Here is a 17881-nt window from a genome sequence, read left to right on the forward strand (position 1 = left end):
CTGTAAGGGTGCCCGCAAGCGATGCATACGGCGTGGGAGCTGACACTGAAAGAAAAACATTGCCTCAAGAGAAATGCAAAAGTAAATGATCTCTCGGCATTGCTGTGGCGAGGGGGTCGGGGGGCGGGGAAGTGCATTCCTTTGAAGTCTGATGGGGTGGGAGCCTGTGAAGTGATGCGAGGCACAGACAAATGGTGGAATGTTGGTGTGCGAGGGGCTTCCTTTCAAGTCGGATAGGGGGCGGGGGAGCAAATGGCGAGCGCGCATGAAGCACATGCACTGTCCATAATCCGCATTCAAAAGCCCTCTTGTAAGCTTTCCTGGAGCAGCTTTCTATATCTCTCGCATAGCGATTCATTACGCAATACGCTAGGCGAGACCTAAAAAATGTGGCAACATTTGTTACCGCACAGTGGAAGTAGGCCCTACGCAGAGGTTGGCTAGTCTTCGTCTTTCAGTTGTTTATTGCTGTATTTTGTTGTTAAACTAGTCCTAATGAGGTGGAATATTTGCCCAGACAGCGTTACCATGTACAAAAAAGTGCAACATTGTACATCATAATTTGCTTTTTCTTGCGCATATTGTAGTCAACCCTGCTGCATAATGTGGTCCTCCCTTGCTGCAGTGGCCCTGCCCATTAGTTTACTTCTATAGGGTTTAGAATAATTAATTTTTGGAATTCACAAAGGTTTGCCATGTTACACATCAAAACCTGCAAAAGTCACAAGTTTCCAGGTATTCTCCTGGAAAAGTTATGGGAATTATTTTATTGCGTGAGTATTTAATTTTTTTTATTTTTTTTTAAGGTTTTATATAGCGCGAACATGACACTTGCGGGTTTCAGAGCGCTTTACAAGGAAGATAGTAGAACAAAAGAACACTGTATGTCAAAGTAATGTCCTACAATACCGGTAGCCGTTATGAGAGATAGAACAACAATGATCATTTGTATTTAGTCATGATAAGAAATGTTACTACTTTTTTGAAAGAGGCAGTAGAGGGATTCAGTCTGGTTTCTGGGGGTAGTGCATTCCAAATCCGTGGAGCGATTCCAGACACAGCGCGAAAATATGTTTTCTTTTTGACAAATCTTTGAGGTTTCAGAAGAAGATTGCTGGCGCTCCTGGAGGATCTGTTGCCGCATGAGAGCACCAGATTCTGGGCCACATACCTCGGAGTGTTGTGATGTAGGGCTTTGTGAGTCATGCAGGCGATTTTTAATTGAATTCTTGCTTTGAAAGGTAGCCAGTTGGGAGCCTTAAGGTCGGGGGAAATGTGGCAATTTCTTTTGGAACCTGTGATGAGCCTTGCGGCTGAGTTCATTGAAGCTCCTAGAGCGTCGTAGTAGATCTGGGGAGTCCACAGAGGGTTGCACTACCATATTCTAGTCTTGGGATTACTAGTGCTTGGATTGCCAGTTTTAAGTCCTTTGCAAGGAAGAAGAGTTTTAATTTTCTCAAGGTGTTCATCTGAAAGTTTGCTCCTTTTGCTGTGGCACTGATGTGTTTCTGCATGTTTACATATCTGTTCGGAGTTACTCCCAGTGATTTTGCTGAGTCAATGATAAGAGGTTGGCAGTTGAGCGCTGTTTGTTCTTTAAGCCATTCTTGTATGATGGATGATTGGTTAGGTGGTGTGATTAGTAGGAATTCAGTTTTTAGCTTGAGGTGGTTTTCGGTTAGCCAAGACTGAGTTTTTTGTAGCGTTAGATTGAGGATTTGATGTCCTCCAGAGATTTTATCTTTAAATATAGTTGTGTATCATCTGTGTACATGTGATAATGGATATTTGATGAGCTGAGGATATCAGTGAGGGGCTCCATGAATAGGTTGAACAATGTAGGTGAAAGGGAAGAGCCCTGCGGGACTCCTAATGAGACTGGCACGGCCATGGACAGGGATTGATTGACCTTGAAACTTTGGGATCTATTTGGATGGAAAGAGGTGAACCAATTTAGTACTGACCCTGATAAACCCATTCTGTATTTCTAGGAGATTATCATGTTTGACAGTGTCAAAAGCCGAGGATAAATCAAGCAGGATTAGCAGGCAATAATATAGTAAATATACTCTTGTCGATTTGCTCTTGTGCAAATATACACTTGTTTATTTGCTTATGCAAAACATCTGCAAAGCTAACATTCATTTCCTTTTTCTCTTTACAGGGAAAATATTTACACCGTCACCAATTTTGGGGTGCCCCTTCCTGTTCACACCCTGGAGAAGAATATACTCCTGCCATTGTGAGGAGGGTGTTTTTTTTTACTTTTACATCGTGGGATTGGAGGAAAGATTGTTCTGGGTACTATTTCACTAGTCACGAGTGAGATCACTAGGACCCCTGAATGTCATAACATACATCTCTTTCAAACCAGTTTATGAAATTCATTCGAACCTCTGGAAATGCTGTCCTACAAAAGGAAAGAGTTACATATGACAAGAAAAAGGGCTCTGAAAGTAGCTGAAGGCACAAAGGCTGCAAACAAACCACTGACTATGGAGGAAGGCCTCCTGTCTTGGTCTTTTGTGAAAGAAGACGATGGTGTGCTCCCTGCTGTGAAGGGAAGCTGGTCCCTGACCAGAACCACATGGTTACGGCCCCAGCAAATGAGGTGTGTGTCAAGGTCGCCTCAAGGAAGTACCATCTAGAAGCCACAAGGACATTGAAGTCTTGCTGGCCAGAACTTAGCAATGGATTCTGCACTATAGGATTGGCAAGAGCTTACAGGAGACTTTGTTTGACTGCAAGAGTAGAGAGCTTGTCACGCTCATCTTTGCCATACAATCCCTAACCTTTCCAAACACGTTTCTACATCTTTCCAGTTAGGGAGGTAAAACTGAGATGCTTCCCTTTCACTTCAGACCTTAGTTGGTCCTGTCATTAAATGTTACCATTCATCTTGTTTCTGAAAGCTTTTAAACCTTCTCTCTGCCCCTTAAAGTTTCAGAGCTGTATTGGCTTATATGTGCAACTCGACTATGGCTCTGATTTTCCAGGTTCCTAATTGGAAGTAGAAACTTCTGGGTCTATTAGCACTTCCGGTCCTGTGAAAGCTCCAACCACCAAAGTATTTTGCCTGGCACCAGCTGTTCACGTGATACAAGCTCCAAGGTAAAGATACATGTGGAAAATGTAAGTTGAGTGCTAACCCAGTTGCAGAGGCAGTAGCCCCTTTGATAATTTGCTGATATAAAGCAACTAGATGTAGTTGTGAGCAGCGGTGGCTCCTCAGCTATGGCGGAGGCGCATTGCCCCCCTGAAAACTGCAGGAAAGGAAAAATGAAACAGCGCTCGTTTTATTTCACCTTTCCTGACGAGTCTTGAAGGTGGGGTATGGTAGTTACAGGCGCTAAGGGGAGTGGTAGTGCACTTCCACCACTGCGCATGAAGGTTTGGCCAGCCGTCTCTGGCTGGACAAACCATTGTGCGCAGTGAAAGCTGTCTCCAACCCAGTAACGTGGATGGGTTGGACAGAGCAGGCAGAGACCCACAGTCTGTCCTGGAGCACAAATTGAGGGCATCCTGGCCAATCCTGAAGCTGCCCTCATGCATGAGAGCAGCTTCAGGATTGTGCGCAGGTCATTCTGGGAGCCTGTGCCTTCCTGAAGAGGTGAAGAAGAGCACGATGGGGATGGCTGGAGGTAAGTATTTTTTTATTTGTTATGTTTTGTATCCTTCCACCACACTGTGACCCCTAGTGCCCCTCCTCCTACCGCCCACCCACCCCCGCTCCTCAAGCATACCGGCCGCTCCTTGCTGTGGGTAAACAAGTTGCATAATAGATAGGTTTTAGGGCTAAGATCCATGGCAGGTCAAGCCAAATAAGCAGAAGACCTTCAGCAGCATGGTTAGAGCTTTCAATGGTCACAGCAACTTCTTTGGTCCATAGAATGGGTAGAAGACCAAAGGGGAGGGATCCTTTCATCAAGATTGGAAAAGCAATAGAGGCAAAGGATGCCCAAAGCTTTTCCCAAGATGGTGGTTGAATTGTAGTCAGCAAAGTTACCAGAAAAGAGACTGTCCAGGGCTGAATTTGATTACCAAGCATCTGGTTAAACATGGAAGGGAACTTCACCCATGCAACTGAAGGACCAAGACTGGTGGCAAGGGATAGTGTGGAAGTGGGCCTAGGAGTTGTCGTGGAAGTACGACTGAATACCTGCCCCTTTCTCTAGTACATTTTGGTTGTTGTCTAATGTGTGACAGGACACAGGTTAATGATGACAAAGATAGTAGTAATTACATTGGCGTGGCCATAGGTTTTACACAACCAGTCACACGAATGCCATTTTGGCACCTCTGAGCACCAGCTCAGTTTGGATTAAAGATTGGAATAGTAAAGGTAGTTGTTTATGTAGATTTTCCTGAGCTTCTTCTTCTAATAAATATATCATCAAGTCCAAAGGATTCAAATATTAAAAGAAGATATAAGGCAAAGTTCCGGTTTGTCCCAAAATGCAGTGTTTTTGCAGAATTACTGAATTACTTGCTTTTGAAAAGTAGGGGTATGTCTTTAGTTTCTCATGATCATTAGTGTGGATTCAGGCAAGTACATGGGACTGAATAAATCCTGGCTAACAAAAGTGTAGAGCTTATCTTCTCCGTGGATAAAGATAAGAAAATAGCAATGGTACCTCTCAATACCAGAGCAGTTTATAACACCACAAACCACATGCAGATGGGAAAGGTCAAAGTTTGGGTGGGAATGTCTGGATTTGCTCTGAAATTAGTCATATATTTTCTGCCCCATGATAGCCAATGAGTTTGGATTTTATTTGATTATTAGAGATTTCTGCATAGAAGGAGCCAATCAGAGTTCCACAAGGATCATGTCAGAAGCATGTGGTCAGTCATTTAAGACATGGCTTTTCTGACCGGAATATATGGTCTAACAAAATGTAGGGACTGGGGCATCAGATCATGGCAAGGCATATGGTCCGATATCTGAGTCGTCAGTTGGCCACTCTGGGTCAATGTAGGTAGACAGATATTTAGCTCCAGGAATGTCAACTATCATCACCTCGCAACTGCCCTTCATCCTGCACCTTATTTTAGTTTCCTCTTAGTTGGCTCTATCAGGTTATGTTACTCTACCAGTGCCTTCACCTCTAGTGACATTGCTGCTCCTGGTTTTTATGTTTCCCTCTGCTTTTGTGGCTTTCCGGTTTCTCTCTTTAACTTGGATCTGATGGCCTTAGGTTCACAGTGACATGATGTAGTCAAGCTATTGTGTACAATACTAAATATGAAAGAGGAAGATTGGGCTTATGAATCTCATTACTAAAACATATACTTACAAATCCTTTCGCGCCTAAAGCAGTGAGATAATTACTTGCTGACACATTGTGATACTGTTGCTCTGTTGACAAAAGTACTTGCAGCCAAGACCACTGTGTAGAAAAGTCGAGCGAAGTCTCTCCCTGCCTCTCTCCCATTCCTCTTTCCCTCTGGGAATTTCTTACCATGTCGGTTTATACTATCTGTACATGAAGAGGAGTAAACAAGAAGCAAGGTGAATCGTCATCAATCTCAACTCGTACCACAAAACCTGAAAGGTCACCTTTATCCGTTGGCATAACGAAACGTGATGGGGCATCCCTGCAAGCCACATGGAGGGGCCCCCTCTGGACTCAATCAGGAGCTGTGTTGAGGGGTCCACTGGAGCTTTGCGGCCCCCCGCACTGCGGGGGCCTGTGTTACACCCCTGCCTTTATTCTCCCTGTTGTTCAACACCTACAAATCATCTTTTGTACAGCTTCTTGAGCAGTATGAGGTGATCTTCAAAAATATATTTAAGTGTCTTTCAGATCTACTTCCTGCTGGAAAACAGACTATCCATCCAAGGTAACATAATTGCATGCCAGAATCATGTGTTCCACTCTCTCCTACTTTTCTAAGAACCCAGGAGTCTGTGAGTTCCTTTGAATTCTGTGATATCCTTTACTGCCCAAATAAGTGCAGTGGTCAACAGTGTTAACTTGTAGTTCTCATTACTGTGGAAAATATTGGCACTATCTAAGGTAAAAGTGGTCATTTGCCAGTTGATACAACAGAGAATGTCGACACCACTTAAGAAGTAAGTTTTTGTGCTAGGCTGCATGGTCCATGGCATATTTTACAGGCTGTGTGCTCTTTTTTAGAGAAAAGGATGCTGGTTCTAAGACTATATTTCCTGTGATCATTAGGATCAAGAAGGGCAATGGCCACATCCTCTTTGTTATGAAATATGCATCAACCTTACTTGGGAATATTCCTAGTTGAAAGGATTTAGGGCCTTATTACGATGAGGCTCGGAAAGCCTCATCGCTTTCCAAACCTCATTGCAGTTTCAGTTTGGACCACCACATTACAATGCAGGCGTTCAAAATGGAAACCAGTGGTCATTCCAGCTGTATTCCGACAGGCTCAAGGAGTTTGTTGGCCATTTGGAGACCAGAACGCAAATTCAATGGAAGGCGCTTCCGCTGTTGGGATTACGATGCTCAGTTTTCGACAGGCTTTCCATGTTGGGCTTTCTGACATGGAAGGACTGTCGGAAAGTGAGTTTGGGGACCTCTAGAAGGCCCCCTTCACTCTGCGGCATACCTGTTGGGGACCAAGGGGGCACCTATAGTGCCCCCTGTTAATCCCTGCACCGCGTGGCAGGCACCTTGAGGTACCTGCCACGATGTGCAGGGATTAACATAATCTCCCATTTCTGTATGGGAGCTTGTTCTACAGCCAGTTTACAGCTGCGATTTAGAAAAGGGGGTGGTGATGGACAGAGCATCTGAATTAAACAGAATACTACTACCCAGTCAGCAGATCAGGGCTTAATCCATCACCGTTTTTTAGCTCACTGCACCATCCCAGCTCAGAACCTGGCTACATGCAAATTAGTCTGTCCCTGGCCCAGTGCATCATGGGAACAGGGCAGACTAAACTACCAAGCCAATTCTTTTACTGGAAAGGAAACAAGCTTCCGGGGACCGGTTTCTGGCATTACAGCCGTCTTCGGCCCGGCTTGCTTGAATCCTGATGGTGCAGTGAGCAAGGGACTCACATCTGAACATACCCTTCCACGCTTATGGTGGGCAAAAACGATTCAGAAAAGGGGGTGGTGATGGACAGAGCATCTGAATTAAACAGAATACTACTACCCAGTCAGCAGATCAGGGCTTAATCCATCACCGGATTCAAGCAAGCTGGTGTTCTGAGCTGGGATGGTGCAGTGAGCTAAAAAACGGTGATGGATCAAGCCCTGATCTGTTGACTGGGTACGAGTATTCTGTTTAATTCAGATGCTCTGTCCATCACCCCCCCTTTTCTGAATAGTTTACAGCTGCAGCACAAGCTCCCATACAGAAATGGGAATATGCAACCGCACCATTTGTATGGTCACATTGTGATTGCAGTGTCGGTCTCGAGACTGAGATGGTGTCTCTGACCGGCATCGTAATCGAGCCCATAATGTTCTTTACCCAGCTGTGCTTGATCTCTTTCGGGGGCCAATTTAACAACCCTATTTGATGTGTAGAGAGGCTCCAAAAGCAAATTGAATGCAAACTCTTAGCTCAAATTGAGTGAGCAATATTTTAATCTATGTCTCATGTATGATTGCAAGAAGGTAAATCTAAATTCATGGTAACTGAGTCCTGCTGTTTTGTAGTCTGGTCCCCACATTTCTTCATTTGGGAGTATCAGGAGCTGGAGGTTGAAGGCCAGGAAGCCAAACATGCTGCAGGAGGATATTAAAGACTATTAAATGTCACATTCCCCAGTGAACAACCAGTGACATCAACATGTATCGCAGATTCTTGTCAAACTGTAATAGGGTATTTGTTGGCAAATGTTCAGATCGATCAGGGGTTTCACAATATGAAAAGATAAGAGTGCCAATTTCCATAGGTTGTAAATGTGCGTTGTAATACTGTACTATTAGATCTCGACAAATGCCTAAAATAGATTGAAGAATTAACAAGAATTAAATGTATAGGTGACACAGCTGTTTTATCTTTAACGTGCAAAGTCATTTTGATGAATCAGTTAAAATGCATGAAAAGTGAGCAAATCTTGTAACAAAAAGGGAAGCAAAAGTAGCATTTAAAGTTGGCATGAAATAACACATTCGGGTTGTCTGTGATACATGTTTTGCTACCATGCAATAGCTTAAAAAGGTGTTCCAATGGTTACCATTGAGGTACAGGACAATGCTGATCCAATGTCTGTTCATGAGCCGCCTGGACTATGGAAAAGCCTTATTGATAGCTGTAAATAAAGCCCTGCTTTAAAAAATTCAATTTGTACAAAATACAGCTAAGTAATCTCCCTCCAAGGACACTTTGCAAAATCTTCAGCCGTGGCCGGCACAGGTAAACGCTGTGAGGCAGGGCGAGGTAGATATAATTAAATGAATGATTAATACCTATTCTGTCATCTGTTGGCTTCCCCCTGTCACAAAACTGCCCCGCCCCACCACGCTTACCTGTGCCAGCCGCTGCTGACAATCTGACCACCAGTTAAGAAGCAGTCCTTTTTTAAGAATCTCTGTCTGACATAAAAGTCCTTGGCAGGCATGGCCACAGCCTATGTGCAGACAAAGTTTACCCTTTACTTCCCCAGCAGAAATCTTAGGTCTAAAGGTAAAGCATTCCTGACTCGCCACAGCATCCTTACTTTGAGATATGGCAGTCAGGCCTTTTCCTACCTGGATCCCTTTCATTTGTATAAACTTCCTCTCCACGTTCCATCTTCCACTAACTTTACCAGCTTTAAAAAAAACTGCTGAAGACCTGGCTATTTTAATGGGCTGTCTTGTCATTTTTTTAGGACAGCGCTGATAGACTTCAGCAGGAGTGAGTTGTTGCGCTAAACTAAGTTTTTATAACATAACATAATCATCAAAATACCACTAAAAGAAAAAAAGGAAACGGTGGTTCTATGATCAGTTTTTATGTGAAAAAATTCTAAATAAAGAAACGAGTACTTTGGATAAAATCACCTGAGAATGCACACAGGAAAGCAATTTTGGATTCAACAGATAAACCTGGAATATATCATTTACAATCTGCAAAAACAAAACAGAAAAATAAATGTGGTCCTTTAATAAAAGGCTGGAAAAAGATAACTCCTCTGAATGAGGCAATGCCGCCTCAGTGGATAACTTGGTCCATTGTATCACACACTTATATTAGGGCACTATTTACCTTACTTCAGCAGAAATATTAACGAGGTATAGTGATTATAATGAACCCTACTTTTTCCCCTGTCACAGCACTATGATATAATTTCAAGCAGGAGGTGGGATGGAGCACCAGGACCCAATAGGCTTTTAAAGGACTGTTTAAAAAGAAAGTGGGTTTTTGAGAGAAAACTAAACCCACTATATATCACTGTTACATCTTTCAAGTTATTCCAGAGGCCTGGCACAGGTTTTTCAACCCATTAGTATAATGGGTCAAATATCAGAACCAGCCAGCTATATCCTCGTTGCCCTGCTGAATATTGATTCTCAATTCGTTGCTAAAGGTCTGTTGAAAGACCTAGAAATCTGGGTTACTACACTTTGATTGGTACCTTTCAATCAAAGTTAATTACCACAGAATTGTGAGAGAGGATGTAGCCTTATGGCTAGAGCAGTTGACTTCAAAGCTGGGGAACCGGGTACGAGTCTCGGCAACGACACTCAACATCCTGTGATTCTGGGCAAATTACTTAATTTCCCAGTGCCTAATAACAATGAATCTGTTCTTCTGTAACGAAGCTGGAGCTCATGTAAAGTGCTCTTAAACCCAATGTCTCGGGTCTAGTTTGTGCTATATAAAACTAAAAAAAAAACTATAAGCAATGATACAGGGCAATGTCTCAGCTTTATTCTTAATGGTTGAAAAAGCTATTGCCTTTTCGACATTGTAATATTTCAGTGGGGCACTTAATACAAACTTCAACCTCCCTTCACTAGAGCCAATTTTGACAACAGTTAAAAGCACATTAATGTCGCATTAACTTATTATTATTATTATTTTTAGTTTTATATAGTGCTAGCTAGGCCCGAAGGTATCAGAGCGCTTCACATGCTATGTGATAACGTTATCAAGAGGTACATGAGGGGATTCAGAAGAGTCATAGTTGAACAATACATCATTAAGTGGTTACAAAGTCACACATGTCTAACACAACCTGCAGAGATAATTTATGAATTATCAAATTAATTTCCATTAGGAGAGGGAGAAGGCCTAGAGATAGAGGAGGCCACAGGGTGGAGGGTGAAGTAGGGTGGAAGCCATTGAAGGAAAATCTGCCAAGACTTTGGGGCATACTTCAATGTAAGATATGTAGAATTGTATTCGGATTACCTAATTAAACTTCAAGCTGGAATTTAACCTGTTTGAGCAGGTTAATGTTGTAAAAGTTTGTATAAATGTGTCACAAGTTGAAATCTGCACCAGATCAGTGCCTTAAATATTACGGGCCTCATTTATGAGGCCGTGCGTCACTTTTATGCCGCCGGTGCGTCACTTTTTGTGACGCACCAGTGGCGTAATAAATGCGCCTTGTTGCTCCATATTTACAAAGTGACGCATCTAGGTAGATGCGTCACTTTGAAAACCCCTGCGCCACATAATACCTGCGCCAGGTATAATGTATGCAAGGGGGGCGTATTGACGCAAGGAAGGGTTGTAGAAGTGGTGCAGTGAAATCTATGAGATTTCACTGCGTCACTTTTAGGACGCTGTTGCGTCAAAATCTTGCGCCTGACTCACAGCAGGCGTAAGACTGACGCAGGCCCTTTCACATGGGGCTTGCCCCATGTGAAAGGACGCATTGCTGGAGTTGAGTCACTTTTGTGACACACTCCAGCAATGCGTCACTTTTGCGCTTACAGATACGTCAGAAATACTGACATATCTGTAACTCCTTGCGACATGATGCGTCATACATTAAATATGACGCATCAGGAATGTCGCAAGGAGTGCGCACTGAGAAGTGACGCATCGCTGCTTTCACGCAGCGATGCGTCATTTCTCATAAATGAGGCCCTACATGTGAAAAGAGACTTCCACGGTGCTAAATGGAAGGACAAATTCGTGGAATAACAAGTATATTCTTTTCTAGAGTCATTAAACATAAATGAATATTAGAGCAAGCCCAGAGTCTTTTAAATCTAGTTTAAATAAATCTTACAAACGGATACCGTTCTTCGAGGACAGCCCCCCCTGGTAAACGCACCCATGCACCAGCTGTTGTAAACTTTACTCTTACTGTCTCAGCTAACAACATTTTGTTACAGGTTTTCCAAATCGATATAAAATTAAATTAATGATAGATAGATAGATCTAGTTCGTTGCTGATTATTTATTTTGTCTCACTGTGTCAAGAAACAGGTTTGTCCTTCAGTTGAGCTTGTGGGGAAATGATGGTTGCAGGATACCTTGAATTTACAGGTGATCCGCGTCTGTCTTCAGGCCCTAATTCATTCTCTCAGGGGCAAAGATCTGCAAATGACTTTGAGGGGCTTATATACAAGCTGGGGCATCACGTTGTGTGATGCCCTGATGGCGCAACCTGCTGCGTGATATTTACAAGCAGACGTAAAGCCACCTTGTGTGGCTTTACGTCTGCTTGTAAATATCACTCCTTTTCACGCAACTCTTTTCGTTAGGGGCGTGACATGGGTGCACTCATATCCACTGATGCATTTCCAGATTTACGAGCAATCGTAAACCTGGAAATGCATCAGAATGCAACGCCACCTCCAGGGGTGGCGTAGCTAGGCACAAAGAGGTGAAATGATTTCATTTCTCATTGTTTTCCTCTTTCAATGCATGCATGCACACATTGGAAGAGGAAATCACCTCAATTGATTATTTTGGTGAAGGAAGGTGCCCCTTCCTGCACAAAAACAATCTACCCCATGTCGCAGTCATCCTTGCACCATGGTGCAAGGGTGCGTGCACTGGCATATGGCGGTAGTTTGTGCCCTAGCACAGGGAAAAGCACAGAGATGCGACATGTTGTTGTAAATATGTCACATCCCTGTTCCTCAAAACTAACACAGTGCGGCTTAGCAAGGGGCTTGCGACAATGCGCTGAGTTCGTTTCTCGTAAATAGGGCCCTCAGTTTTATGTTAAACTTAAAGAAGCTGCAGGGACGCTGTTGATGACTCCATTAAAAATAACATCATTTAAAAAAATGTTTTAGTGTTATAATGATTGTACGGATAAGAGATTATAACACATTGCTGTGTTTACATAAGCCCCATGGTTGTGATAACCATTCTCTCTTGTGGGTAACCCAATTGAATATATTTGTTTTATTTATGGTGCATGTCTCATGCTTTTTGTAACGAGTCTAATTAACTTTGCAAATGAAATTATATGCTTTCCTCCCTTTCCTCTGCTTCGATAAATATTTGTTTTCACTTGTTTATAAAAAAAATTAAAAGTTTGTAATATTGCAATGAAATTGTAGATAAATGGTCATCATACCACAAGGTCTTTGTGAGTATTCAAAACAGTTTAAGTAAATGTTTCTTCCACGTTCACACATCTCCCAAAAAAGGTAAAACAAGTATGTAAATTTGTTTTAAAAATCTCACACGTGCTGACCTGAATTGGCAGAACTAGGAGTAGGCACCCAACAATAAAGCATCAATTATTATTATTATTATTATTATTATTATTATTATTATTATTATTATTATTAGCAGTAGTAGTAGTAGTAGTATCGTTATTGTTATTATTAATATTTTTATTAATATTGTTATTATTGTTGTTAATATTCCTATTGTTATTATTTATTATTATTATCATTGGCGTGTTCGCTCCTGGAAACATCTAGGCCCGAATGGATAAAACTGATAAAAGCAGAATGAAAAATATATTTCTTGTGAAAAAAGACAAGAAATAATAAGTAAATGTGCACTTGGACCTTATGAATACTATATACTGACTGATTTCCACTTGTGGAAAATTGTCAATTTTAAAATTAGGGATACACAGATATAGATCTATGATTTTCAACGATTTTGCTGTGCAGGTTTTGGGATTATTGTGCTTTACATAAAAGGCAACAAAATAATCAAATTGTGTGAAGAAACTCATCAAGATTTAGATGTATTGCTTTAACATATATCTTTTGGAGTCAGGCTCCTTGTAACTCAAGTAATTTGTTTTAGAAAAAGAAAAGATCAAATGTTTTCCAGTTTCGAAACTCTGAAGCCATTTTGATGCCCTGTTATGTTATGTTATATGGATATTTATTGCGCGCGCAACTACTCAAGAGTATCCTGGCGCGAAGCATAACCACAGAGAAGTCGAGAACTGAACAGCAGAACAAAGCAGCTTTAGTAGGCTATGTTAAAAAGATGGGTCTTAAGGAGCTTCTTAAAGCATCCAAGGTCTCTGGTGTCCCTGAAAGTGAATGGGAGGGAGTTCCAGAGGGTGGCGGCTTTGACCGAAAAAGATTGCCCGCCCAATCTGGTTCGCCGGAAGCGGGGGACTACCATCCTTCGTTGGGAGGCTGACCTTAGGTGGCGACTAGGAACATGGAAAGTCACTCTTTTCCTGAGATAGGCAGGACATGTATCATGAAGGGCTCGATGCGTGAGTACCAGAGCTTTGAATTGGACTCTTTGGGCCACCGGCAGCCAGTGAAGAGTAGCCAATTGATGTCTTATGCTGTTTCGTCTGGAGATGCCCAGCAGGAGTCTTGCGGCAGCATTCTGGATAAGCTGAAGTTTATTAACCAGAAAGGAAGGGGAACCCAGATACAAAGCGTTGGCATAATCCAGGCGGGATAGTATGAGGGCCCTAGCGACCGTTTCTTTAGCTGGCTGGGGTAAGAGAGGAAAGAATCTGCTCAGAGATCTGAGGGTCCCGAAGCAGGCACCCGTCAGTCGCTTGATCTGCTCTGCGAACCTCAGATCTTCGTTGAACCATATGCCTAGGTTCTTGGCTGGGCCACCTTCAGTGAGGGGACGGGGAAAATCAGGGGGCCAAATTAATTCAGTGAATTGGCTTGGAAATTGACCGTATAGTAAAATCTCTGATTTTCCCTCATTGCATTTGAGTTTGGCATGAGCTAACCAGGTGAAAACGGCTGCCAGGCATTTTTGTGCTACATCAGTTTCAACTGTCGAGTTGCTCCATGTGAACAGGAGCTGGGTGTCATCGGCGTAGGCCATCATTTTTGCACCCAGCTCCTCGGCCAGGTAGATCAGCGGGGTCATATAGATGTTAAAAAGAAGTGGGCTCAATGTAGAGCCCTGTGGGACCCCGGTCTGAACTAGCCTGGCCGAAGAAGAGTACGGGGGCATCCAGACTTGCTGATAGCGGGAGTCCAGAAAAGATTCCAGCCAGGACCACACAGCCCCGGTGATGCCAATCTCAGTGAGGCGAGCCAGGAGGAGCTGGTGAGGAACCGTATCAAAGGCGGCAGAGAGGTCCAATAAAATAAGCGCCGCTCTGCCACCCTTGTCCGTGCACTCCCTAATGGCTTCCACCACCTCCACCAGAGCTGTCTCAGTACTGAAGGAAGACCTAAAGCCCGACTGGGCTGGATGTAGCGCACCAGACTCCTCCACGAAGGCATTCAGCTGCCGAAAGGCAACCTTTTCGCAGACTTTCGCCAGTGCCGGGAGCAGGGAGATGGGGCGGTAGTTGGCTGCCGTAGTGGGGTCTGCCGAGGGTTTCTTCACTTCCACTGCTTAGGTACCACTGCCGATTGTAGAGACCAATTAATCAGAGTAGTGACCTCCGAGCCTACACAGTCTGCTACTCCCGCCAGAACTCTTGCCGGGCAAGGATCCGAGGGCGAGCCTGATTTTAAGGATTTTAAAAATGTTAGAATGTCCAATTGTTCCACCATAGTGAATTTGGAAAGGCAGCTGCTAGCGGGGGCGCTATGTGCCGGCTCCGGGGGGAGTGAGGCAGCAGTACTCATAACTAATCCCTCTTCAATAAGCCTGATTTTATTGATAAAGAAGGAGGAGAGCTTCTCACACCATTCTGCGGAAACCAGGATCTTTTTATGCTCCGCTATAGGTGAAAGAAAGCTTTGGACTATAGCAAAGATTTCCTTATCATTGTTATCTGCTTTTAGGATCCTAGCCGTAAAGTAAGCACCTTTCGCAGTCTTGACTGCTGTGTAATACTCTCTTTGGGCTGCACGGAGGTCTGCTTTAGTTTGCGGGGAGTATGCAACCCTCCAAAGCCGCTCAAATTTTTTGCAGGACCTTTTTAGTTCTTTTAATGCTGGCGTATACCAGGGTTGGGAAGGTAGCACGCGTTGGGAAATGTTCCGAGCCGGTTTGGAAGCAGTCTCGACCCCCCGACTGACCCAGCTGTTAAAAAGATCCACTTGGCCTTCTAAGTTGGTGGACTGGTCGATTTGTGAGTGCATGAGGGCTTCCACCAAACCAGGAACATTAATTTTTCGTGCTAAGGGGCTTGACTGGGTGGTGGGATGACGGTGTCACATACCAGGAGAAAATAATCACAGCATGGTCGGACCAGGTAACTGGCTGCGAATCTTTAAGGACCAAGGCAAAGTTGGAGCAAACCAAGTCCAACACGTGTCCTAGTGAGTGCGTCGGTTTAGAGACCCACTGGGTTAGGTGCGTTATAACCAAAAGGTCTAGAAGACCCATTGTGTCCGAGGAGCTAGAGGAATCCAAGTGAATGTTAAAATCTCCTACAAGGAGAAACTTTGGGAACCGTAATGCACGGTCCGTCAAAGTGTCACCCAAGGAGTTCAGGAAGGAGCCAATCGGCCCGGCGGTCTGTAAATCAAGGTCCCTCCCAGAGTAAAGTGGGGAGAGAGTGTGAAGACGAAGTCAAGGGCTTCACCATCCAGCACACTTGGTGATTTATCGCAGGAAAAGGCCCATGTTTCTCTGAATATAACAGCAGTGCCGCCCCCTCTGCCTGAGGAGCGATCGGCTCTGGCCAGGCGATATCCACGTGAGACTGCTAGTGCAACCACTGGGGCACATGAATCGCTTAGCCACGTTTCTGTGATGAACAGAATGTCTAAATTATTGTCTATAATAAGCTCGAATACATTCTCTGCATGTTTCACCATAGAACGGGCATTTATGAGAGCTGCCTTGATAGGATGCTCACTCTGGCTTTTGGGAGATGAATGAGATAGGCCAGAGGGGATCTGAAAGTTACAGACCTTACAGTCCCATAAGGTTTCGGCGCTCAGCGAGCACCTCTGCAGGCCCACATGAGAGCCAGGGTTCAGGGAGATCAAGGTGTCACGACTGTAGGACAGGGGACTCAAGATGTCTAAGGGAGAAGGGGCAGCCGGACCGGCCGTAGGCATGGTCCAGGCGCGGACGGGCGCAGATGGGCTTGACTTTTGCGTGACTTCGGCGCGCATTCGGCGCGCCCGCTGCGCCCGCCCGCTGCGCCCCCACCAGCACATGCTGATAAATAGAGAAAATAAGGGTAGCGGGAGGCGCGGTCACCTGTCTCCGCCCTCCGGCTAGCTGTAATGTCCCTGATTGGTCCGCCTACCTCCCCATGAGCTCTCCACTCAATCGGCACCCAGCCGTGGTGGAACGGAGCTCGGGATTCGGCGACCAAAGTGAGAGATGAATCAGAGGATCAGCCTCACTCGCTGACTTCCTCGTGAATGTGAGCCAGTAAGCAGCACGGGAGACAAGAAAACAATATTAGTCTAAAAGTAGGAGGAGCAGCCTAACTCGCTGTCGTCCTCTGTGCAAAAGATACAACTGTGCAAACAAGCAATGGCAGGTTAAAAATCTTGTCACGCTACTAACGTACACATCAGGTTTTACAATTAGCCTCGATAAGCATGCGCTCGCACAGTGGCAGCAGCGACTTCTAGGTGGTAGGCAGCGCACTTAGTGAAGTTGGCTTGAAATAGCGGGAGGCGCGGTCACCTGTCTCCGCCCTCCGGCTAGCTGTAATGTCCCTGATTGGTCCGCCTACCTCCCCATGAGCTCTCCACTCAATCGGCACCCAGCCGTGGTGGAACGGAGCTCGGGATTCGGCGACCAAAGTGAGAGATGAATCAGAGGATCAGCCTCACTCGCTGACTTCCTCGTGAATGTGAGCCAGTAAGCAGCGCGGGAGACAAGAAAACAATATTAGTCTAAAAGTAGGAGGAGCAGCATAACTCGCTGTCGTCCTCTGTGCAAAAGATACAACTGTGCAAACAAGCAATGGCAGGTTAAAAATCTTGTCATGCTACTAACGTACACATCAGGTTTTAAAATTAGCCTCGATAAGCATGCGCTCGCACAGTGGCAGCAGCGACTTCTAGGTGGTAGAAATTTCAAGTTAAGATGTGATTCAGAAGACAATTGGGCAGCAGTATGTTATCTTACAAACCTGTCTGTTCAGACCCTGAATTCATCCCACAACATTACCCAAGGGGAAGAAAGACGTGACACATTTTACTATATATTTCTGGTTAACACTGCCAAATTGTTAGTCACAGAAAACCTGTGTATACAGATTTCTATCCACTATCGCTTGCAGTCGCTACACCTGATGGGAAAAAATACAAAATATAGTAATGTTTTTGAAACTAGTCACCAACATAACTAAATCTTGTTTTTTCTTTTTGAAAATTCTTTGGACTATTTTCCCTTTTTTTAGAGAAAGATCTCAGAATACCCATTGTGGCTGGCCTGACTGAGCCCAGAATTTATAACTGGATCACCATATTTCTAATTAAATTCAAAGTTTAATGTTGTTTATTTTGTGGGGATGTTGGATTTTATAGGGGTTTTGGAAGGGGAGGGTTTTAACATGTTTTTAATGTTTTGATGTAAATTACATTTATGTTGTTATATTTTTTATTTGCTGTCTAAATATATATTTGGGTTCTGTTTAAGGTTGAAGATTTTAAAGGAGTTTCGGTGCG

Source organism: Lissotriton vulgaris, chromosome 9, assembly GCF_964263255.1.
Source record: "Lissotriton vulgaris chromosome 9, aLisVul1.2, whole genome shotgun sequence".
NCBI lineage: Eukaryota > Metazoa > Chordata > Amphibia > Caudata > Salamandridae > Lissotriton > Lissotriton vulgaris.